This window comes from Schistocerca piceifrons, chromosome 3 (assembly GCF_021461385.2).
Source record: "Schistocerca piceifrons isolate TAMUIC-IGC-003096 chromosome 3, iqSchPice1.1, whole genome shotgun sequence".
Taxonomy (NCBI): domain Eukaryota; kingdom Metazoa; phylum Arthropoda; class Insecta; order Orthoptera; family Acrididae; genus Schistocerca; species Schistocerca piceifrons.
This window is the reverse complement of record NC_060140.1, coordinates 12,463,946-12,489,452: the sequence shown is the minus strand read 5'-3', so window position 1 is coordinate 12,489,452 and position 25,507 is coordinate 12,463,946. Positions and strand designations below refer to the sequence as shown.

The following is a 25,507-nucleotide window of genomic DNA, read 5'->3' as shown; positions in this document are numbered from 1 at the left end:
AACAAACTGTTTCATCTACTGAGACAAAAAACAAGATTTCTCCAGGTTTTTTTTTTTTTTCAAATTTCCCAGCAGGGCAGAAAAAAAGAGTGATACACGTAAGTATTCAAATCCACACACAAAGGTTACCTTGTGGTATGCTACAATTCTGCACAAGAGACCCTCACAATACATGAGAACTTCTCTATGCAACATGTAATTTATCCTAATTTCTCTTAATTTCATATTTTATTAATTCTGTAATTTTTTGTTTATAAATTTTATATTCAGCTTTCTGTAAACTAGGTACCACCTCATCCCACGAGCTTTGGCTCAAAGTCTCAAGATACGCGATAAAAAAAATAAATGTCAATCCCAAAACCTCACACGCCAATATAATGATCTGCATGCAATCATTCTGTTGATAATGGCACATTAAATTTGGAAAAAAAACTGATGCCCTTGATAATTCAAAGCTGTCATTTAAAGTCACAATTGTATGTATTATAGAACACTGTACAGGAAAAATGGAGTTGTAAATGTAGCTGTGTTTTAGTGAAAACGACGTTTTTTCAAATGATGGAGAACCAATGGAATACTTGTTGGTAACATCTGCTCTATACCATAGACCAGCACAGTACGGCACTTTATGAAGTTTAGTCAAAGGCCTGTTTTGTGAGAAAATTTTTCTTTCTGGAAGTTGAATGCATTGCTTCCGTCACCAAAGCAGGCGTAAAAAAAAAAAAAAAAATTGCATTCAGCCCCCTCACATCATTACATCATCAGTGCAAACCAGACGATATTTCTCGTGTAAATCTACATGGCTATCTGGCAGTTCACACTTAAGGATACGGGGCATTTTTCCAGCTCAATATTATATTTCTTTCAGGCACTGTTTATAATGTATATGTTTTAAGATTTTTTGTTGATATCAGGTAATAGAGCACACTTTCTAAACAAATTAGAAGTATTTTGAATATTTTTGAACCTGCTTACAGTTATTTAAAAAAAGTAACAAGGAAATTCTTCCTCAAACTGAGGTACCATTTAATCCAATGTTATACATTTGAAGGAGACCAAATTTTTACCAGACATGCATGACATGGCTGAGATACTAGACCTATTTAATTCCACCTATTACGTATATTACAAGGATAAAAAAGTATCACATCTTACATTTTAATATTTATAATTTTTTCCAAATAAAAATGTTATTTTTTCTATGATTTACCTGATTCTGCAATACAGCTTAGGTCTACTACATAAGTATGGACTACCAAAAGTTACAGAAAAAATTAGAGCAATGCTTTATAAACTTTAGGAAATATTTGTACCTGAATTCTGAAGAAAACAACTAGCGGGAAATTGCGAATGAACATATGAGTCCAATTAAACTGTGCCTCAGAACATTCCTGAAGCATAGTCTGCATCCTGCAGCCTTTCTTCATCTTCAAGCTTCCTCTTGGCATTCCTTTTAGCACTTCTTGCTTCTTTGGTAACTTGAAGAGCGAATCTTTCAGCTTCATGCACCCGTTGTCTGTCACACAGAAGAAATTGATCTTTCATATTAGAGCCACATTTTATGCCTAAATTTCTCAGGACTTCCTACCTTCCTATCACTCCGTCATTGAAACATAGCACACCATCTAGTACACCAACTTTTAATGTATTTAGTCCTACAAAAACATTCTTGAGTAATCTTTCCCGTATGGAATGGTTGAAACTTTCATTTGTATTCTGAGTGCCCCCATGAAGACATTTACCGTATTTACTCGAATCTGAGCCGCACTTATTTTCCGGTTTTTGTAATCCAAAAAACAGCCTGCGGCGTAGAATCGAGTGCAAAGTAAGCGGAAGTTCTGGAAAATGTTGGTAGGTGCCGCCACAGCTAACTTCTGCTGTAGAATATATGTAGCACTACACAGGAATGCTTTGCAGGCACAAAGATAAATACTGGCGCCAAACCCTCTGCATGAGTGCATTAAAAAAAAAAAAAAAAAAAAGGGGGGGGGGGGGGGGTGGCAGACAAGTTTTTCCTCCGTCTCGAGTTTCGACCACTGCATTTTCATACATTATCCAACGAAGTAAATACAAATTCCGTATTGTGCACCTTTGAATGTAGCAGCATTTCAATGCACTACGAAAATCCGACTGGCAAGACTGTTTGGGATGTTTGTCAATATGGCCAACTTTACGTTCTGAATTTTTTCCTAACTGTGAGAAGAGATGGTTCCTTATAGGAACTTTTATGAATTGTGAATAGCATGCAGTATTCTCTTCACATAAGAATAATTAGAATATAAACATTTTGCCATGTATTCTTTCGTGTTTGCTGCTAACTCATTTAAATCCTGTCTGCCTAATAAACTACGAAACTAGAGTGAGACAACAGCAAACGCGGAAAAATATAGATATCATCCCATGTTTATATTTGTATTATTCTTATGCCTAATAGTGATACAGTCAGAAATGAAGCACGGCAATTGACTAGATTTTTAAATCTAAGATGACTAATTTCAGTGCAGAATGTAATGTACTAAAGAGGTGCCTGCAAAGATTTTCAAACGGAGAAAAATTTTCGCTAAACTCCCGTTCAGAATATCTTCTATCATACGCTGTCTATTATTTGGTTCTTGTTGATCATTCTCAAAGAAAGCAGGAGTGTAGGTAACAGCAAATAGCAGTCTCTTGCCATTGTTTCGCTAACGAAGTACGCGAAAGAGGAAGGGTACCCGTATAATACGGACGGAGCGCCTGACGCATAGCAATGGCTACCTGGTAAAGCTTAACTACTGAGCTTACGACTCGAACCAAACTACTGTAGCTGTATCGTCATTCATTTGACCTAAATTGTGTCTCATATTACAATGGACCAAGTTTGTTTCGATTTGGAGGTGCGGCCTAAAACTTTTCTCTCCCCTTGAATTTCAAGTCTCAAATTTCAGGTGCGGCTTAGATTCGGGAAAATTTTTTTTCCTGGATTTCGAGTCTCATTTTTCAGGTGCGTCTTAGATTCGAGTAAATGTGGTACTAAGCAAAACAGGGTCCACTCAGATCTCTAAAAATTGGTTTTATTTCATTCATAACAGGCTCAAGAAGATAATGCTTATGATATTTTGATAGTATATTTGACCACTTTCCTTTGCTTTTTGGTAACCACACCTAAGAATCTGCTCCTTTAGGGCAAAGTCCATGAACAGTGTGGTCATCTGTGGACAACTTATGAAAGTAGGTGGCCCATACAGCTTTCCTCATTGCTGTATCATCATTCAGAGGTGCATTTTGTCTAATGGCCAGTCCTTAATACCTCTGAAGGAGGTCTATTTCAGTTTCTGTCAATCTGTCTCAGCCAGACAGAGATTTTCAATCAGATAGCAATTTTCCTTTCATTTCACTTCTTAGCTTCCTCAATCTAGCACCCATCCTCTTTTGCACATGTCCACAACACTCCAGTTTTGTTACGAAGCTATCACCATAAACATTGAACTCATTAGTTTTATTGAAAGCTTTAGAGTACCCATCACCTAGGTACTTTGTATATCTAACGTTATAAACGGGCACTGACCTCTGAAATAATTTTAGAGCTCCATCACACTCCATACCTCTACTGTAACCATCATAATTATTATAACACTGATGTTCAATATGTCCTTCAGTGTTACTATGTCAGATGTGGCAATAATTAGATAAGCACTCAACATCAACAACTTTTCCATTCTCCACAGAAGTGGCACTTAAAACACCATTCAAGGAACGATGTCCTCGATGTTGCCATGTCCCATCAAGTGCAACAGCAATGTCCCTTGTTTCACTAATATTAACAGTTTTTTCTACTGCACATTTCATAGATGCTTTAGACACAACCATCAAGGCACCTAAAAGTATTCTTATGTACTTGCTGAACCTACTGGGAGGAGGAAGGTCAATCAAATGACAAAACGTTTGTGCAGCCTTTTTTTCCTTTTCCTATTGCACGCATTGCGTACACTAACCTCAAATTCACATCATATGAATTATGTACAATGTTCAAAGTCATTTTCGAGGTAGATTTATTGCAGGATCTACACAGACCAACTAATTTTGACGCTAAACCCTTCCTGCTACTTTGTTGCTCAGTTATTTCCAGACAGCCTACACCATCACATTGTTTACATTTTTCCACTTCCTTTATCAAAGAAGATAAGATACCCACACCAACAACAACAAATCCACTACAAACAGCGTCATATTTAACACAAAAATTTGAATCACCAGGAGGCATGCCATGTGCGAATTTCTTCACTGAAGAACTGACACGTAGGTTACTTTCAACAGTGTGGCTTGTTTTGTTTGTGAACTGGTTACCACAGAATTTCCTTTTATTGAATTTCTTGATGTGTGGCACACTAAAAAATATGTATTTTCACAAATATATGTAGCGCATGGGAAACAAACGTTTATTAACATGTGAACAAACTGCTTCAGAACACAAAAGTAAATACTTGCAAAGATAATCATTTACAGACGCTAGAAACCTGCACTGTTACCAACATATACAATGTATCATACATATAATCGCTGGAAACAGAATAAAAGTGCACAGTTCTTTTCAAAATAATACTGGTTTCTGTAACAGAAATAAAGGGGGCATGGCAGTATACAAGGTGCGAATGTAAAGTAATGACGCTGATGTGAAAAAAAATGTTGCTTACAGTTTTAGTCAATTTTCGTGTTGTCTCCTTCAAAGTTCCCTTCTGATTGCACACACTTTTTTTAGCACTTCTGCCATTGATGGTAACATTTCTGGAACTCATCTTCTGTAATATCCTCCAAGACCTTCGTCACAGCTTTTGGGACATCTTGCGTTGTTTGAAAATGGTGTCCTTGACTGCCATTTTGATTCTTGGACAGAGAAAAAAGTTGCACGGATCAATATTTGGTGAATAACGTGGCTCTGGCAGTACCGAAATTTGTTTTGAGGTAAAAAATTACTGTACTGACAGAGCAGTATGGGATGGTGCATTATCGTGATGCAGAATCCAATTATCAGCAATGTTATTATTAGACAAACCGTTCCTCGATTGATGTGCAGTTCTCCTGCAATCATTTTCATGGATAACCTTCTATCAGATTTTATGAGTTCATGCACCCTGGCCAAGTTGACATCCGTCCGTGAGGTTGACAGTCGTCCACTGCAGTCTTCATCTTCAACATTTGTTCTGCCTTCACTAAACATTTTATGCCAATCAAAAACTTGAGCTTTTGACATAACCTCCTCTCCAAAAGCCTTCTTAAGCTTACCGTAAAAGTTGTCATCGCGTTTTCACTCAATTTAACGCAAAAAGAAATGGCACACTGTTGCGCAATATTATGCAGTTCCATTTCTGTGATGAGAGACACTAACACGTGTTAACTTATTACAGCACAACTAATGACTGAGCAGTTGCTTCAACATGCCGCTTGAACTAGAAGCGGCTTATAGACCAAGGTCACAGATATTGTGCCTACGCAAGCCTGCAGGGGTGCCACATCTTGCAAAGAAAATCAGTCTCATTACTTTATTGTCGCACCTCGTACATGACCGTAACTTTAAAATTTGGTATGTATAGGTCATTTTTCATTTCAAACCCTACAGTGTATATATCAATGTAATCAGGAAAGACTATAGAATTTAATAAAGTCATTTAAAAAAATTTGATTTTTCCATCATTTATAAGTATCCTGTATCCTTAAGTGTTCGGCAGAGGATGCATCGAAAAGCCTTCAGACTATTTCTGGAACATTCCACTCTTCAACAGCTTCTGTGGGAGCTCTGATTTCTCTTACTTTATCACGATAATAATTTCTCCTTATGTAGGTGGGTGCCAACAAAATATTTTGCCATTCAGAGGAAATTTCCTGAAAACATCTCATCATAACAAAAAACACCTTTGTGTTAATGACTGTCACCCCAACTTGTATATCATGTCAGGGTATATGCGGACAAGGAAAAAAAATTCCCAGATTTCTCAGTCAAAAATACACTTTCCCCCAAGTGAAAACATACTTTTTCCCTGTTAACTGACGGTATATTTTCTCTTGGAACTGTATAACTTATAAGTCCTTTGATTATGGTTTTATACACGGGCGTAGAATTTCCTGGCGCTTTAAGAAAAAGAAACACGCATTTTGGAAAGATCTTTGATGTGCAGCAACATGTATGCTGCATATTTTTGTATTAGGAAAGTATAAACTCGAATTCCACCAAACACCGCATGTTACTTTCCAAAGCATTGAAATTGAGATTGGGATGCGCTTTTGTAAGTTAGTCATAGCTCATTTCATGCGATTTCGCCAGCCGATCACAGCAGGTATTCAGAGCTTAGGACACGTGATGTAGTCAACCAACAGCAACATCACTGTTAAGTAGCGCGAACACACAAACAGAAAAAGTTAATGGCTCAAATTAATGTAAATAGTGTTGCTAAACGAAACGCAAAGCCTTCACATATAATATTGGTCTATCAGATTAATACGCTGCAAGAGAAGCTAAGCTTTCTCATAAAATGTTGGTCTTTCATGCGCGTATTACAATTTAAGATGTATCACACAAAGGTGCCAGTAAAATTTTTAATAACGACATAAATGTCTGATCTTCCAGGCTCAAAATTCATCTAAATGGCTCATCATCAAAGAGTTGATTTTTAAATGAGAGTCAAACACTTTGTGATTTAAGAAGTTCATCGTACATTATCTCACATAGTTCTGGTGTAACTGCTAGAATGGTACTTTGATGGTAACGATTTTCAACACACCATTCGAAATATTTTCCCACGACCTGTTAGAAATAGGTTCGTTTCTGCAGTTGCCAGAGAGCGCCAGATGACAGGCGTCACCGCGCAAGCGCAGCTACGATGTCGTAGGGAGCCCGCATGTTCGTACGTGTGAAACATTAAAAGATCTTACATTATGTAAGAAACAAGACATCAGAGGATACTCCAAGAGAATCGGAATTTCGTGACCCATACTAAAATGTTCACATTTAAAGTGCAAATTTGTATGTCTAGAATCCCACGACCTGTTATTAAGCTTTTCTATGTGGTTTTTGGGATGTAAATTTTCTTGGAGTACCAGTACTGTCCTGTCTCATGTTTGGTTCTTTATTATGGCGTAATGCCAAATGTGCTAGAAGTTGAAAATGTGCACTTGAAATGCAGCAAACACAGTGTGTGGAATTAAACACTTTGTCTCAAATATATTGTCTGCCTTAGTGGAAAAGATTAATGAAAGAAAATTTCTTTGGCAAACCAACAAAAATAACTTCATTGTTCTAAAAGGCAATTAACGCTTGACTGTCAGAAAGATGGAAATAAAATAAAATCTGCAACTAATAACACAGTTTAGCCTTCCATTATTATGTGAATGTATTTTAATTCACTTGATAGCTCCCGGCCACAGAAATCTGTTTTGTCTTCATTTGATGTGGGAGCAGTAAATGAAGAGGAAACAGCAAAAACACTAAATGTAAAAATGGGTCACGTGTAGACTAACCCACTTCCCAACTGTAATTCAGACTGTTCTGCGCATCAGTCCCGGATCTAGGGGGAAAAAGGGATGGGTATACACTCGCACACACACACATATCCATCCACACATATACAGACACAAGCAGACATATTTAAAGACCATTTTTTTTTGTGGGGGTGTTGTGAGGGTGACATGGTATTAGAAGGTGGAAAGTGTAACATGAGGTTGAAATGAAAATGAAAGATAAAAATATATGGGGAGAGATAAAGGTGAACTAGAAAGCAACTGGAAATCTGGTATGAAAAAAGGCGAAAAAGTGTTGGTTAAGTTGATCCTGTGGTGAACTTGGGTTGGTAGACAGCGATGTGCATAAAGGTTACGTGGTTGTGTTGCCGCTAAAACACGTTAAAGGACGGAGAAATTCGGGAAAATTTCGAAAAAACGTGTAATATGTCTGCTTGTGTCTGTATATGTGTGGATGGATATATGTGTGTGTGTGTGTGTGTGTGTGTGTGTGTGCGCGCGCGAGTGTATACCCGTCCTTTTTTCCCCCTAAGGTAAGTCTTGCCGCTCCCGGGATTGGAATGACTCCTTACCCTCTCCCTTAAAACCCACATCCTTTCGTCTTTCCCTCTTTCCTGATGAAGCAACAGTTTGTTGCGAAAGCTTGTTTGTGTGTCTATCGACCTGCCAGCGCTTTTGTTTGGTAAGTTTCATCATCTTTCTTTTTAGATATATTTTTCCCACGTGGAATGTTTCCCTCTATTATATTCATATATATATATATATATTTTGTAATTCTGTCAGAGACAGCAAAGGACTTGGAAGAGCAGTTGAATGGAATGGACAGTGTCTTGAAAGGGGGGTATAAGATGAACATCAACAAAAGCAAAACAAGGATAATGGAATGTAGTCTAATTAAGTCGGGTGATGCTGAGGGAATTAGATTAGGAAATGAGGCACTTAAAGTAGTAAAGGAGTTTTGCTATTTGGGGAGCAAAATAACTGATGATGGTCGAAGTAGAGAGGATATAAAATGTAGGCTGGCAATGGCAAGGAAAGCGTTTCTGAAGAAGAGAAATTTGTTAACATCCAGTATTGATTTAAGTGTCAGGAAGTCATTTCTGAAAGTATTCGTATGGAGTGTAGCCATGTATGATTTTGTAGTGCACGTCTTTCTGAAGGGTCTGATGCATGCAACATGTGTGTTTGAGGAAATGTAAGACATGTCATAAGCATTCTCCTATCGCACGTCACTGTACTTCGCTCTGTGGAATTGAAATGTGTATATTTTGTAATGGATGCCATCAAACCATATTCAGGACAGTGGAAATTAAAATGTCCTGTGGTGTCTCTCCTGTTTACAGTTGGCTGGTTTGACATTCTGTCCCTCTTTTTTTTAAAAAAAAAGAACTCTTCAGAAAATGTGCACTCTTTGTTCCCTATCAGCTAACAACTTGCTGCTTTGTGTGACATAAAATTAAATATAGGATATATAAACCCAGTAAAGACATGAGACAAGCAAGACAATACATGTTTCTTCAATCCTTAGCTCCTAGAATTTTTTACCCTCTAATCTTGGTACAGTTTTACATGGAGTGCTTTCCTTCTGTGGAAGAATCTATTACCTCATCAAAGTTAGTCAAACATTTTGCTACACGAAAAGTCGAAATGTCGTTGTCTAATACTGAAAAAGCTGTTAATACAAATAGGACCCAAGACTGGTGTTGTTTCCCGATCTGATTACACCTATTTTGTCACTGTCTGCTAGATAAAACAAAATAGGCCTTTCTAACACTACAACAATTGTAATACACACAAAATAAATGAGACTGTTTTGGCACAAACGGTCTGTTTTGTAAGGACAGATAATAATTTACAAAGTACCAATATCAAATGCCTATTAGGCCAACTACAAGCAAAAAGCTTTACGTTAGGAAATAGTTTCACACTTCATTCATACACTCCCGTTCCTCAAGCACGAGATCGAAAAGTAGTAGTATGAAATTTTTATACGAACTTGGAATCGTCATATTGTTCCATAATTTGTGTGATGCCCCCATTTCTTCTCCTTCATCATTCTAACAAACAGTCTTGTTATCGCTAATTCTGTAACTATTCCTGCCAATGCCAAAGCTTATTTGCAGGTTAACTTCATTAACTCTACCAGAATCAACGGTTTAGCTATCCCGTGATTATTCTCCGGTTAGGCGTTGTTACATGGTCGTACAACACATTTTCCGTGCTTCTTCCAGAACAGAACTTAAAGTAGCTGCTAGCTGGGGACTGTACAACTCGCCCTTACTAGTATAGCGATCTGCCCAAACATTTTTTGTCAAAATTTCATTTTCTTGTATACACCGCGAAGGTAATACGTAATCATTCTTACGTGTTATTCGTTTATTTCCACTCCTGTAGTCTGAATCTATGGATTCCGCTAGTAATTACAACAACGCTCATCATTCGCAAACACAATCAACCACACAATCAGACAGCGGTTGGTATTCATCCGTTCAGCCTTACTTCGCTCAGCTCTGTCAGATTCCACTGACAGAGGAAACATGTACACTACGCACGCATTCACAAATCAACTTACGATTCATTCAAAATCAACTTAGAATGTGTTAAAAATGTTCAAAAACCGACAGGGATGAGTTTCAAAGTAATATGAATAATCGATAAACTAACGAACTAACGTGCGCTGAATGCGAGTCGCTTTGTGAAACAAGGTTTCCTCCCCCGCCACCCCCTCAAGAATATGAATTTGCCCCCCCCCCCCCTAGATTTGGACCTCCTGCGCATGTATAAATCTGGCAGCTTGGGCGCTCCAGTAAAATTTTTACCGGTAGCATCTAGCTGCTTGCTGCGACTGCTTACACAGCCAACAATTTCTGTAGCCAGAAGCGGGAGAAGGTACTACTCAACTGTGCATGCGCATGATCGAGCTCGTAACTGCTAAAATGAATTTAATGTAAACAGTTGTGACGTCACGCTCAGAGGAGGCAATTTGCTGTTACGAAGCATTGCACAGTCTTCCTAAAGCCTTTGACACATTTTACTGTTGGCGGACACTTGTATGAGCACTGTTTTGTTGCTGTATATGGTGCATTTCCCTTGAAATTTAAGTTTTATTTTCGTTTTTTCTCTTGTTCATGTTTTATTGCTGCAGTATTGAGACACAGTAATATCCTTTGTTAGAGTATCGGTTCTTGCCAATCAAAATTACAAAAATTTAACTGAAAACAAAAACAATGAAAAATTTCCAGGGTTTTTCCCCGGATCTTCCGGGTCGTATACACCCTGCATGTCCATGGCGCACTCCCCCTTCTTAGCTATAAAACAACATAAGTTGCTCTTCTTTGAATGCTTTTTTACGTCCTCTGTCAACACTATCTGGCAAAGATACCATAGCACACAGGGCCATAACTGTAGTTCAACAGTGTTTCAGTGAAAATCTTTTGTGCGTTTTCAGTTGAATCGCCATCCACCATCTCACTTCCAATTTAACAGTAAACACTGAAACACTATGTTATGCAGATAACAACCAACCTTAGGCTACAATTCCCCATTGCAAGTCACCGACATCAGAAGAAAAATTCAACTGAGAAAATTGAAAAATGATGCTAACGACTGTCTCTCAAATAATAATGTATCACAAAGTTGACCAAATATTAGTTTACCAGTTACTGACCACTAATTTGCTTGGTTCTTTGCCATCAGGACCCTCTGGACCAAAGACACGTATTAGAACATACTTAAATGTTCCTTCTGGGTCGATATCCACATCAGGAACAGCGGCAAGCTTCTCTGCTGCTGTCATTAGTGTCCTGTTAAACAGATGTTAAAATTATTCCAGAAATATTTATATACAACAGGTGAGAGAAGAATAGTGCTGCAGTCACAATGTAAACAATACAATTCTGCATCTAGGATTTATACTGGAAACAATGTTTCCTTCAGAGAAATAATGATCTAATATTTGGATTTTTAAACGTGTGCCTATTAAGTAAATACAAGCATTCCGTGGAAGATCGTACACCATCCAAACCATAAAACTATCAATTAATTGTATCCAAAGGGAAACATACTTGAGAAAGCCATAAAATTACAAAGAGAGACAACTGCATTCTCGTAGAAAGAATTCGCTGGGTGAATTCCTTCATGTTTGGTGGACTCAAAAATATTTTTTAAAAACATTTATTGGTTATCGTTTAGAAAGAGCAGCCATTTTTGTTTCAGGCTTTCTTACACTTTTATAAGCGTCTGTGGTTTTTTAAATTATTCAGTAATGGATTGCCCCAGACCTTTCATATAAGAGGTATTTATTTCAGCAGACACTGGACTATAAATTAAAACCATGATCACCCTGCTGAATGTATTAGGGAATACACTTTTAATGTCTCAAAGTTGTTGGTTGTAAATTTAAAAAACCCATTTTTAATACTATCTTTCCAAAGAGTAGTTTCTTAGCCTTAATACATTTTGTGGTATTACACTACTCAGTGCAGATACCTTTTTTTTTTTAGAGAAACAATTATGACAAGCTTATACTTAGAAACACTTTAAAAACAAATCTTTTGAATTTTTTCATTCTTTGGTCTGCAAATCTTTGTTAATGGACCAGATATAAATCTGAAAATTACACATTTAATAGACCTTTATGATATCAAACTTCTGTATAAATTTCAACCTTGAGATTCCATGGACAAAAAAAATTTCAAATATGAGTCAAAAATATGTTTCTTACTGTTTGCAATATCTGGGCTGATGGAAACAGTGTATAAATTACATAATTTAAAAATATCTAGGATAACTCTTTAAAAAATGAGACAATTCATTACATTATCCCGTTCTCAACTTGTTTGTTTTTGCTACATTGTTTATTGAACAACAGAGATATTTCTTCACTCATGTTGGGCACAGAGTTAAATGTTCGCCTAGTCACAGTCATAAATTCCAGGGGAGAAGACAACTCCTTTAATGCATTTTTAACGGGCCTTTCGTGTTGATCCTTTTCAAATTTTTTAAATGGGGTTCTTGGTGCTGGTAAAATGTAACATCCACATCTTGGTTTTGACGAGCAATGTTACCAACTTTGGCAATCCACCACTGTTCGTCATAGACACAAGCCACTATGTCCTTACTTTGAAGTGTCAGTGGTACAAGTTTTCCACAGTGATGACATTCACTATCAGAGGATGTTGATGTGAACTTACAGTTGAGCAAGTTGTATGACTGAGGTATAAAACAATGAAAAGATCGGGTGCCTTTAATCTTCTGACAAGTTTTGAATCTTTCCTCCAAGACATTGGCATAGAGTTCTCATATTTCCTCATATTTAATGAAACATACGTAATCCCTTTTACGTATTCTTTACAGAATTTGAACATTTCTTGACGTGTCCAGATTTGGTTCTCATAGGTCCGTTGCAGACTAGCTTTTGTGACAGCTCGCTTTGTTGTACCCTTTATGCCATCACACTCATTCTTCCCAGGACATGATGCAAAAAAGTGCTATTCTGCACCGAGCCAACAGTCTTTTTTTCTTTGAGAAAGGAGATATTAATATTTGTTTGCTTTTATATTGGCCTGCAGCACCATCAGAGAAGTTCATCAGTTTGTTTATGGAACTGTCGTGCTGTTTTACGTAGTTTGTTAACTGCAGGTGAAAAGCATGCACTGCTGTAGCTTTGTGCTCAAAGTAATCATTTGCAACACAAAAACTATAACTCTAGTCTATCTGGATCTTTATAACAGAACACAAATGGACAAACTGTGGCCTGTTTGTTTACCCAGTGGCGCCCTTGTATTTCACTTGAACAACAAAGGAATAGTTTTCAGAAAAGTCAGCAAGAACTATACATTCATCAACTGCCAAGGTTTGCTTTTGCCCTTCAGAAATTTATCCTGACTTTGGCAATTAAATGACACACTATTGAGTTTTCAAGGTTAGTAACCAACACTTAGAAAAACTATTCTCGTTATTTTGAGACTCCATTGTTCAACTGCACACTTCAAGGGCTCATTATTAACTAAGTGTGAGTGAACAGATGTTGGTGGAAGGGGGATGACAACACACAGATTTGTACAGGCTTGTCTACATCTACATGGATACTCTGCAAATCACATTTAAGTGCCTAGCAGAGGGTTCATCGAACCACCTTCGCAGTTCTCTATTATTCCAATCTCGTATAGAGCGCAGAAAGAAGGAACACCTATATCTTTCCATTCGAGCTCTGATTTCCCTTATTCTATTGTGGTGATCGTTTCTCCCTATGTAGGTCAGTGTCAACAAAATATTTTCACATTCAGAGGAGAAAGTTGGTGATTGGAATTTTATGAGAAGATTCTGTTGCAACAAAAAATGCCTTCCTTTTAATGATGTCCAGCCCAAATCCATTATCATTTCTGTGACACTCTCTCTCATATTTCGCAATAATACAAAATGTGCTGCCCTTCTTTGAACTTTTTCAATGTACTTCTGTCAGTCCTATGTGGCAAGGATCCCACACTGCCCAACAGAATTCTAAAAGAGGACGGACAAGCGTAGTGTAGGCAATCTCCTTAGTACTGCCAATAAATTGCAGTCTTTGGTTAGCCTTCCCCACAATATTTTCTGTTTGTTACTTCCAATTTAAGTTTGATATCATGAAGATCCATTAAGTGTGTAATTTTCAGACTTTTATCTGCTCTCCTTACAAAGATATTGTAGGTCAAAGAACGAAAAAATTCAAAAAAATCAATTTTTTAAAATAGTGTACATTTTGTGTAAGCTTCTCACTATAAGAAGTAGTTATACTGTATAGTGTAATAGCACAATAAATATTAAGGCTGAGAAATTACTCTTACTTTGGAAAAATACAATTAGGATTGATAAAAAATCTACTCACCAAGTGGCAGCAGAACTCGCACATAAAAGACGGAAGAGGGGTGAAGGAAGAGAACTGGAGAGGTCTAGGAAAATTGGTAGATATCGGGAAAGTCACCCAGAACAGCGGCTCAGAGGAGACTTACCGTAAGTAATGTCTTTCCTTCTCATCCCGTACGGTAAGTCTCCTCTGACCCGCGGTTCTGGGTGACTTAACCAATATCTACCCCTTTTCCTAGACCTCTCCAGTCTTTCTCCTTCACTCGATTACTTCCCCTTCCACCCTTCTGCCTGAAGAAGGAGCCACTGGCTCCAAAAGCTTGCCAATTACAGCTGTCTTTTATGTATGTGTTCTGCCGCTGCTTGATGAGTAGAATTTTTATCTATCCAATTAAATAGTTTAAAGAATACGCTTTTTTAGCTTGCAATCAACAAGTTTGAGCCATTAAAAGTAGGGCCTATATTAAGGAATACATTCAGCATGGTTATCATGGTTTTTAATTTATAGTCCAGTTAATGATTCTTCAACTCAGTACTGAATAATTAAAAAAAAAAAAAAAAGAAAAGAAAAAAAAAGAAAAACAGATGCCTGTAAAAGCAAAAAATAGCCACTGTTTCTAAATGTTGAGAATAAATTTTTTTAAAAAATGTCTTTAAACCCATTAAACATTCGGGAATTCATCCAGCAAATATCAATTTTTTTCTGAAATGACCGAGCGACTAGTTAGTTTTTTCCCTGGCCCACTAGTCCTAGCTTACATAACAGAAATTTTGATTTTTATCAATACCAACCGTCTGCTTTCACCTATCACATAATCAAAATGCTGGACATAAATCACTCATCGAAATCAGCCACACACTGCAACAACAATTTTATCTATTCTCATAACGAAACAATCATAGGCTCCCCAACTTGCATTTAAAAATAATGCAGAAGCAATATAAATATGGAAAAAAATGACATACTGTTTTAGAGATAAGGGATCTAAAATTCTTTTATATATTTTTTGACATAATCTCACAAGCATTTCACAACGCTGTATCCAATTTTGACAAGCCAGCTAGCGCCTTTAGGGTAAAGGCACATACTGGTTTCCATTCTGTTCTCAACAACATTGAACACAACAGAAACTAATCTCTGTCTACTGTCAGCTTCAGCATATGCCTTTCGTCTGAAGACTACCACTGACTGGTTGAAACTAATTACAGCATTGTGAAACGACCCATGTGTTTGTGTGGAAGTTTTGTGCATGGATATCACACACACCACATCATCAGTAGCATGCTACCAGTCAAAGGCAGTGTCAGTAGATCCAATCAAACCTTCGGAACTCGGCATTAGGGAAGCATCCGATTTAATCCATCTGCTTTGACCCATGACGTCATCCATATGACAGAAACGCCTACGTCCAGAGTATACAAAATGTCGTCAATATTGTCACTATGTACACATGCCAACAAACCTGCAGGAAAATAGAAACAGTGAAAGTAATCTTACTTCAATGATAAAATGAAACTACAGAACAACCGCGGGAAATAGGGGGTCTAGGGCAAGGACAACCTAATTTTAACAATACAAAACATCACATCACATCACCCCTAAAAAAGTCTCAACCTACGACATAATGCTACAGCCACAAAGCCAGCAGGAATCATACAGTTCACTCGACCTATATAGCTCAAACCAAGCCCACAATACCAAAAAACCAACATCTGCAATAACGAAAATGGCACTTACGCAGTTTAGGGGGTACATGCGCTGATCATGAGAAAAATACCTATTTTTGAAGCAAATATATTTCTGAAGATATAAGCATATATATGCGCGGAATACCAAAAAAGTACTTATTTTCATATGGAGGTGGGGGAAAAAAAAGATTAACTGTCTGCTTTCACCAGCTTATTCATGTTGCCATGCCAATATGCTGCAGACACTTTAATATATTTCTTCACAGAGTTCTTTAGCCATAGGTAATGCTTACAGTTTCATACATCCTAACCATGATAGCTATTGTTGGCTTTGCATATTGTTGCATATGGTATATGTCCCTGTTGCTCACAGTTATGCATCTTGATCAGTGCGCCCAACAACCTATATATTTCTGTTGAGGCTGTCCGTTTTGAAGTATCGTATATTACTGCATGTGCCAAAATGGCGAGAAATTTTCCAGATTTGAGCGACTTTGTAATGGAAGATTTATACCATGTTATGGAGAACACCCAAAGCTCAATACAATGGGCTAGGCAACAAGATCTTATGAAGAACGATATGGTGTGTGAAAATGGGTATTGTGTTGGATACAACGAGATGAAGCTGGAGAAAACTACAGGGAAAGATGGCGAAATTTGGAGCTGCTCCATTCGCAGGGACTGTAGAAAGAAATGTTCAATCAGGAAAATGTCATTTTTTGCTGGCAGTCATTTAGACATTTCTAAAATTTTGCAACTGTCTTACATGTGGGTTTTCGAACCCAATAGGCAAAAGTTTTTAATGAGGGAGCTCAAAATTGGCAGTGAGCACACTGTGGTCGATTGGTGCCAATTTTGTAGAGATATCTGCCATGAATATTTCTTAATTGAGCCAATAGTTTTGGGCGGCCCTGGCCATACTGTTGAAATAGACGAGAGCTGCTTCGTCAGCACCATCGAAGTCATAGGTGCGAGAGCAATGGGTCTTTGGTGGTTATGACGTTGAGACAAAGCAAAGCTTTATGGTTGCTGTGCCACAACGTGATGCTACCCATTTGCTGCCAATTTTGCAACAGTATGTTTTGCTACTGGAACCACAGCAGTTTCTGATTTGTGGCAACTTACAACACCATAGGTAACTTGGGCTACAATAATCTGGCTGTTAATCATTCGCTTTACTTTCTCGATCCCTTTACAAACGCAACCACAAATCACATGAAGTCAGTCTGGCAAAAAGCTAAAGAAAAAATCCTATAAGGTCTTTCAGAACTCACCGTGCTATGCTGAATAACTACCTGGCGGAATTTCTCTGGCGTCAATGTTTTGGGAAAATCCATTCCACAATTTTGTTATTAATTCCACCTTTCTTGAAGAGAGAGAGAGAGAGGAAAAAAAAAAATTAAATTCCGTGCATACATATGCAATATGTCATTTTTGATACAAAAAAAATTTTGAGACAGTTAACTGATTTTTTTTTTGCATCCAAATGAAAAATAAGTACTTTTTTGGTGAAGAGCGCGTCAGATATGACTGTAACACTCAAGTTTTGAAATAAAAAAATTTTTGGTATTCAGCGCATATATATGCTTATATCTTCAGAAATACATGTTTCCTTCAAAAATAGGTACTTTTCTCGTGATCAGCGCATGTACTCCCTAGACTGCATAAGAGTCACGAAAAGCAGAATCAGATGTTTCCCTCGACCTATACAGCTGAAAGGAAGCCCAGATAGCAAGGAACCAATACAGCTGAAAGGAAGCCCAGATACCAAGGAACCAATAGCTACAACCCGAAGAGTGGAATCAGACATTTCCCTTGACCTATGTAGCTCAAATGCAGCTCTCAATACCTACCAGCAATAATAATAATAATAATAATAATAATGAAAACAATGTAAACTTCACACACCAACATAACTCAAAAAACACCACAAAAACCAAAACCTTCAACAACTCGAAAACGCAAAAACTTGTATATACACCAGATCAATTAAAACCAACCAAAGTACGATAAATGTAAAACAGACAGAACATCAGAATTACTACAGATTAAAACAAAAATAAAAGTTGATTACCAACAAAAGCATGCAACAAAATCACCTAGGTTGACCGCCGCTACCAGTACGTACGTACACACACACACACACACACACACACACACACACACACGAAGATTTCCAAATCCACATTGCAGCACTGGCTACCCAGACTCAAATAAACCCATGTTACCATAGTGATAATGAACCCAATATCAGATGTTAAACTCAACAAACACAAACCAATTCAAAAACACACACACAACACCATTATCTCATGGGTCAAAGGAGACAGGTGGAACAGAACACTTCCAATGGCCCCTTAACTTAGTTCCTACCTCACGCAGACAGACAGGATGTGAGGACAAGAATGAATAGTTCTGAAAAATAAGATTAGTGTTTCACTTTTAAAAGTGAAAATCAGCAGTAGGGCCTCCTGGGATCTTGCTTCCTTGACTATCAGTAGTGACCAGCCATACTGTTTCTTTATAAAACAATTCCTTAATAACTTCATTGTTTAATATTTGGATTCTTGCACTGATATCACCTCACGTGTAAGATTGTTCCCCCTATTGTTATCTAGACAACAAACTTCAACTCTAAGACATGATATCACGGTACATAAAAAGATTTTTACATGTTAGTCTGAGAACGTGGACAGTGACTAAGAAGGCATACCCTAAAATTGCACTTACTTTAAGTTTTCAAAATGTCACAACCCCTTTCTTCTGTCATTTACCACTCTTTAACCTCTGGCAACAATCTGTTAATATAAAAACTGCACTGTTTTTAGAGTTCATGTTAAACCACAGACCTCTCTATAACTGACTGGTTGGAGAAAGGCAAGACAAAGAACTGGTTATGAACTGTTGTGTCCAAATCAATCTTTGAAATGCCAACAACAGGATTAGTTAAAAATGTGATACCAAGCTTATGAACGACAACACCCTTAACGTGGTGGAGATATAAGACACAGAACTGATCAACTGCTCACATAACTAATAACACGAAAACATTAGCGAAATAAAATGCTAGAGACTAACAGGATCTCTGTGAGAAAAGGTAGTTTTGGGCCCATGATGTTATTTCTATTAGTGCTTCAAATATATTAAAAACTTGAAAATACCAGACCACAATTCGAAAATTGAGCCTCACATAGGTACTTAAATGTATCTATGGAATGACCTACCTTAAATGTATCTGTGGAATGACCTACCAACCCAACCTATCCTAGATATATGTTTACACTAGTCTACAGATCAGCCTGTCAATGTAAATGAACACATATATACATCTTGTATGCCACAAGCATTCCCCCAGTCGAACACCATCTCCAGTAGGCCTAGACTTAAAGTACACCTAGCAAACAATACAGTCTAAGCTACCAGCCACAAAAAATAAACTTCATATTATGATCAAAACACACACTCAAAATATTTCACTGAAACAAACAAAATATCATAGATGCCATATGACATCACAGTTCATATAGACTACCTATGGCTCATGTTGTTCACTGGACTCCAAACACGTTTATTTTTTCACACACAAGCATTTATTGCTTAGTCCAGTTTCTTGAATAAGTATCATGAGGCTATCATGGTTAAGTTTGTCAAATTAACTCCCAAAAACATCTTTTTGATAGCAATATTCTTGAATACTGGTTGTTTCTCAGATTCCACACCCCCTTCAGAATACCAGCTTGGTGCTTTCTGGGGTTTAGATATTAGCTACACAGTCATAGTTACGCTACAATTATAACAAAACTTATTCACAATTCCAATTACAATATCTACACATTTCATGTACCGGTATTCGTAAATACAGATCTTTACATACTTGGTTTAGGTGAAATAATGCCAATGCGTCACAATTATTTCGATGTGAGCAATGAAACTTAACGTAAAACATGACTGCGATACAATGCGTAATAAAATAAATATACCGAGGTCTAGAAATAAGCATGATTACACATAAAAGGGATGATTAATACAGTTCAATATTAAAAAATCTGTATTCAACAAAACCGTAGTCCTACAGAACTGGAGGGGTGCGACGGTAATGGTTTTATTTTATCAGTGAAATTACATACCAGTACTGGATGTTACTAATGCTCCAAAACATCAGACAGTATATATAATAATGGTATGAGACAACGAAGGGAGATTATTTTAGGACATATTTTCATCAATTTTGATATGTTATGACTCGTAATAGCCCTGGAGACGTCTTTTACAACAATCGAATAATTTGTAGCAGTACACCGATAAAAATAACTGCTTGCAACTAGCAAGTAATCGCGCAACGCGCAACCAAACTTCGAACACACAAATAACTTCTTAACCCGATACGATTACATGACAATGGACACCATTCGCATACTCAAAATAACAAACCTAGATAAACACAGCACTGGATTTCATACGCCTCCAAACAAACTGCTTTTCAGAGATTGTATTTTAATAAATGAAGACATGCCGGAGCAGTGGATTTTAATAATACCGACAACCAAAGACAACAAAGCAACGGAACTACGCACTAGAACAAGCCAGTTTATTTGATTAATTTAAAATGTGAAGGAAAAAGCAGAGTTGTTATTTGCTGACATGAATCCATGGCTTTTTAGATTAAAGTACTGATTTCGAAAGTGGGGGCATTTGATGACAGAATTAAAAATCATTATTGACAAAGCCAATCCAATCCAATAGAGGTGGTGGTGGTTGTTGGGATGTTTAAGGGGGACTTCCAATAGAGACCGTAGATCTTACACTAATAACTAAACAAGAAATTTCCAGAAACTTACCTCCGCTTATAAAAATGTCCACAGTGTGCGTTAGAAAAATGTGTAGAAGAATGAAACTCAAGGAGAAAATACGAATTGCTCTGGAAGTAAAGGTTACTTATTATAAATGTCACTATCTTTATAGTAAATTTTGCATATGATTTTTACGACTTAATGCTTTGGTTGCTATTACTGGCTCATTGTAACACGAGAGTTTCTTATTTAAATTTGAACAAAACCATTAAACAGAGGCACATTTTCGAAGTGTTGTTTGACTGTTTTAGTCACTCAGTACAAAAACCTTCCTATACTCTTTACTAGTTTCAAAAAATGGTTCAAAAGGCTCTGAGCACTATGGGACTTAACTTCTGAGGTCATCAGTCCCCTAGAACTACTTAAACCTAACTAACCTAAGGACATCACACACACCCGTGCTCGAGGCAGGATTCGAACTTGCGATCGTAGCGGTGGTCTGATCACTGAAAATATTACTGCAACTTTTCTGAAGTGTATAATCCTCGACTCATTTGCCAGATTTATGCATTCTGTAATCTCACTAAATAACTCAAGGAAAATAACAGAGACAGTTCTATCCTTCTCCAATCCGTGCATGTATCATGTCTTCAGTGAATTCGGCACCGACAGGACATTACGAATTTTACTTTTTTAAATGTCCAACCACACATGCATATTTCCTTGTCCAGCAGTTCATTCGGTTGGGCAGTCTCCAGTATACGTTTCCTTCTGTGTTTTGTTTGTACAGCACCAATCATCCACATAGATTTTAACTTATTTTTTTGCCAGTGCACTGTTAGTATCTGCGAAAACAAAAACTGCTGCACAAGCTCTGCAAACAACAAATGTGATCTTACAAAACATCAACCAATGGTTCTTCGACAATAAAATGAAAACGAATGAAGAAATAACACAACAAAATCTTACATGTAGCCTTACAAATGTTGCATACCCCGATAATATGGAGGCTATCAAACTGCTGGGATTCCTGGTTGACAGTAAGTTAATAATGAATGAACAAACAGTGTATGTGTGCTCCCAGCTCTCCGATGTACTGTCTGCAGAAAGTAAGTTGACACTCGGCGCCGTGGCTTATGGGAATGACTGTAAATGGGAGATGCCTCCACTGTCACTCGCTTCAGCCACCGCGCCGAGTGTCAACTTAGTTTGTGTGTACAGTAATATACCTTCTGAGGAGAACAGGTGCATTAGCTGACCCATACCTTATAACAGTGCATTATGCAATATTTAATAGCCACATCAATCATGGCCTACTGTTATGGGGATATTCTGAAGGCTGCAAGAATGTGGCAGTGCTACATAAAAAAAGTAGTCAGAATCTTTGCATCAAGCTAAAGACTGCAGCACTGCAAGCCTATGTTCACCCAATTAGGAATAATGAAATCTACATCCATTACGTGTTTTTATACCACATCAGAGTAAAAGAAAACCAAGGTGTTATCTGCACGAGACAAGACATGCATAATCATGAAAGGAACATTGATACAATGGTTGCTTTAAAAATATTCAACTCATTGCCCCAGAAGTGCAGTTCCTGTCACCAGGACCATTCAAAAGGACAACTGCACAAGATATGAAAGAGTAATCTTCTCTCTCTCTCTCTCTCTCTCTCTCACACACACACACACACACACACACACACACCGAAGCGCCAAGGAAACTGGCATAGGCATGTGATTTCAAATACAGAGATATATAAACAGACAGAATATGGCAATGCCTATGTAAGACAAGAAGTGTCTGGAGCAGTTATCAGATCGGTACCTACTGCTACAATGGCAGCTTATCAAGATTTAAGTGAGTTTGAACATGGTGTTATAGTCAGTGCAAGAGGGATGGAATACAGCAGATCTGAGGTAGCGATGAAGTAGTGATTTCCCCATATGACCATTTCTCGAGCATATGGTGAATATAAGAAATCCAGTAAAACAACAAATTTACGACATCGCTGTAGCTGGAAAAAATCTTACAAGAATGGGAGAAACGACGACTGAAGAGAAGCATTCAGTGTGACAGAAGTGTAACCCTTCTGCAAATTGCTGCAGATTTCAATGCTGGGCCATCAGTGTGCAAACCATTCAATGAAACAGCATCAATATGGGCTTTTGCAGTCGAAGGCCCACTTGTGTATCATTGACAACTGCACAACACAAAGATTTACACCTCGCCAGGGCCCGTCAACAATGGCTGGTATCATGTTGCCTCTTTTCAAATTGTATCGAACGGATGGACATGTATGAGTATGGAGACAACCTCATGAATTCATGGACCCTGCATGTCAGCAGGCGACTGTTCGACCTGGTGGAGGCTCTGTAATGGTGTGGGACGTGTGCAGTTGGAATTAAATGGGACCCCTTATACTTCTAGATACGATTCTGACAGGTGACATATATGTAAACATCATGTCTACCTGCCTCCATTCATGTCCATTATGCATTCCGACGGACTTGGAAAAACCCAGCAGGTCAATCCGACACCCCACACGTCCAGCACTTCCGCTGGCCTCCAAACTCTCCAGACATGAACATGTTTGGGCATACCTGGGATGCCTTGCAACAAGCTGTTCAGAACAGATTCGACCCCCTTCTACACTAGCAGACTTATGGGCAGCACTGCAGGATTCATGGTGTCATTCCTACCATGACTACTTTAGACATTAGTTGAGTCCATGCCACGTCATGCTGCAAAACTTCTGCATACTCGCGGGGGCCCTACCCGATATTAGACAGGTGTACCAGTTTCTTTGGCTCTTCAGTGTGTGTATCATATATATTTCCTTATATATATGAAAAATGATAAATAACTCTTGCATATTTAATCTTCACACAGTCCGTCCAATCATGACTGGTAAACGACGCAGATCCAGAAATTAAAAACATCAAGTTACTGGTATTTCTATAGATACGTTTACTTTGCACACCTTATGTTATGGAAGTAAGAGCTCTGGAAACCAAGGGGCTGTTAGTTCTGTTTTGCATATATATGTACTTGATTAGTTCTCATTAGTTGGAAAATAATATTGTGGAAATATGAAACCTACCACCCCAAGAAACGACAGTGAGAAGATTGATGTCATGTAAAAATAAGCAAACACTGCAGAAAGTGCTAGATTCCCAATTTCTGGAATAGACAGGAAGATTTATGGGTCTCTACGTCAGCCGAACATAATGAATAGAATAGTTTGGTAAATTCCATAAATGGATATAAGTCTGCCACAGCAGCCTGTATTCGAGATGACTGTAACTGCAAAATCATCTGAAAGGAAAAAAGATCAAGGTCAATTACAAATACACGCTTTCTATCTCATCAAGTGCTTCAGATGAAGGATGTTTCATTTATTTATTTATTATACACCTTTAAAAATGCAACCAACATAATCTTTTGTGTACACAGACATAGCAATACAATTACATAAATAACAAGCACAGACTAAAAAATATTTTACGTAATTACTATTCGACATTAAATTGTCCATCATACTGTGCATGATGTATTCTGTAGAATCACATACATAAGTTTAATGTAATGAAACTATATTACCGTCTGAGATAATTTTTAAAGCCTATTTCGAACTCTTCTATTGTATAAAATGCTTTTTCTCTCAAAGCCACATCTGTGCGACGTCTTTAAACATATTGGTGACACATTGTGTACCTGTAGTGACAACATATTAAACTGTTTTACCCTCATGTATTTGTAACTGTCTAGAGTTTCCTTAAGTCTAGCGACTGTGATATCTGTCTTCTGTTTTAGGTGTGTATTATATTGACGGGCCACGTGGCTACACCACCGCGGGGTCGAGGCACCTTGCCACAGTTCCTGCAGCTCCCCCCCCCCCCCCCCCCATCAGAGGTTCGGATCCTCCCTCGGGCATGGATGGGTGTGTTATCCTTAGCGTGAGATAGTTTTAGATTAAGTAGTGTGTAAACCAATGACCTCATGACCTCAGCAGTTTGTCCCAATAGGAACGTACCACAAATTTCCAAAATAACATCAATGGGTAGAGTGTTTTAGTTTGTAATAATGCTAGTTTTCTTTTGTATGTATTAGACAACTTAATATGAAGAGGAATGTAGCTGTTGGTATTTTTATTTTTTTTTTAAATAGGGTTTCCAAGACTCATTATTTATAGCCCCACAGATGCATCTGAACTCCTTATTTTTGCCAAATGTAATCTTTTTTTGCTCCAGGGAAATTCCTCAATAACACAATGGCATGTCAATGGTGCTTGGAAAAAGGTATAGTATGCATTTAGCAATAGCTTATCATTAACACATGACCTTAGTTTACCTAACAAAATTCAGTGAGATGGAACCACTTACTGGCTCCACTGAAATGATCCCTACTTTACTGCTTTAATGCTCCTCAATTTTTACCAGCTGGAACAACAGTGGTACCATCATAACATAAATTTTCACATACTAATCACTGGTTATGACATAACGTATCGTTAGTCACTAAAATTAGGAAGTATTATGTTATGTGGCTGGCATTTCGCTGAAATCAGAAATTAGTGCCTAGTGTTTGGTTGAAATCAGAAATCGGTCATGTGACATTCCTCACTTACTAATTTTGAGACACAGTATTGTATCCATCATATTTCGTTGTTTCCATGTTATAACTTGGATTTTTTG

At 37.7% G+C, this 25,507-nt stretch overlaps 1 long non-coding RNA gene across 3 annotated transcripts in view; it reads right to left on the bottom strand.

The window, feature by feature from the left end:
- LOC124789577 overlaps window positions 1-20,569 on the bottom strand; it is a 31,959-nt gene extending 11,390 nt beyond the window's left edge. The window contains exons 1-3 of one of the 3 annotated variants that reach the window (XR_007016136.1): window positions 20,452-20,478; window positions 15,655-15,794; window positions 11,231-11,291 (exon numbers count right to left, since the gene is read on the bottom strand). This is a non-coding gene — a long non-coding RNA (uncharacterized LOC124789577). Of the gene's footprint in view, window positions 1-1,313; window positions 1,375-11,230; window positions 11,292-15,654; window positions 15,795-20,451 lie in introns of those variants that run through there. The other 2 variants (XR_007016135.1, XR_007016137.1) reach the window with 2 other exon arrangements.
- Between the last annotated feature and the right edge of the window lie 4,938 nt (window positions 20,570-25,507).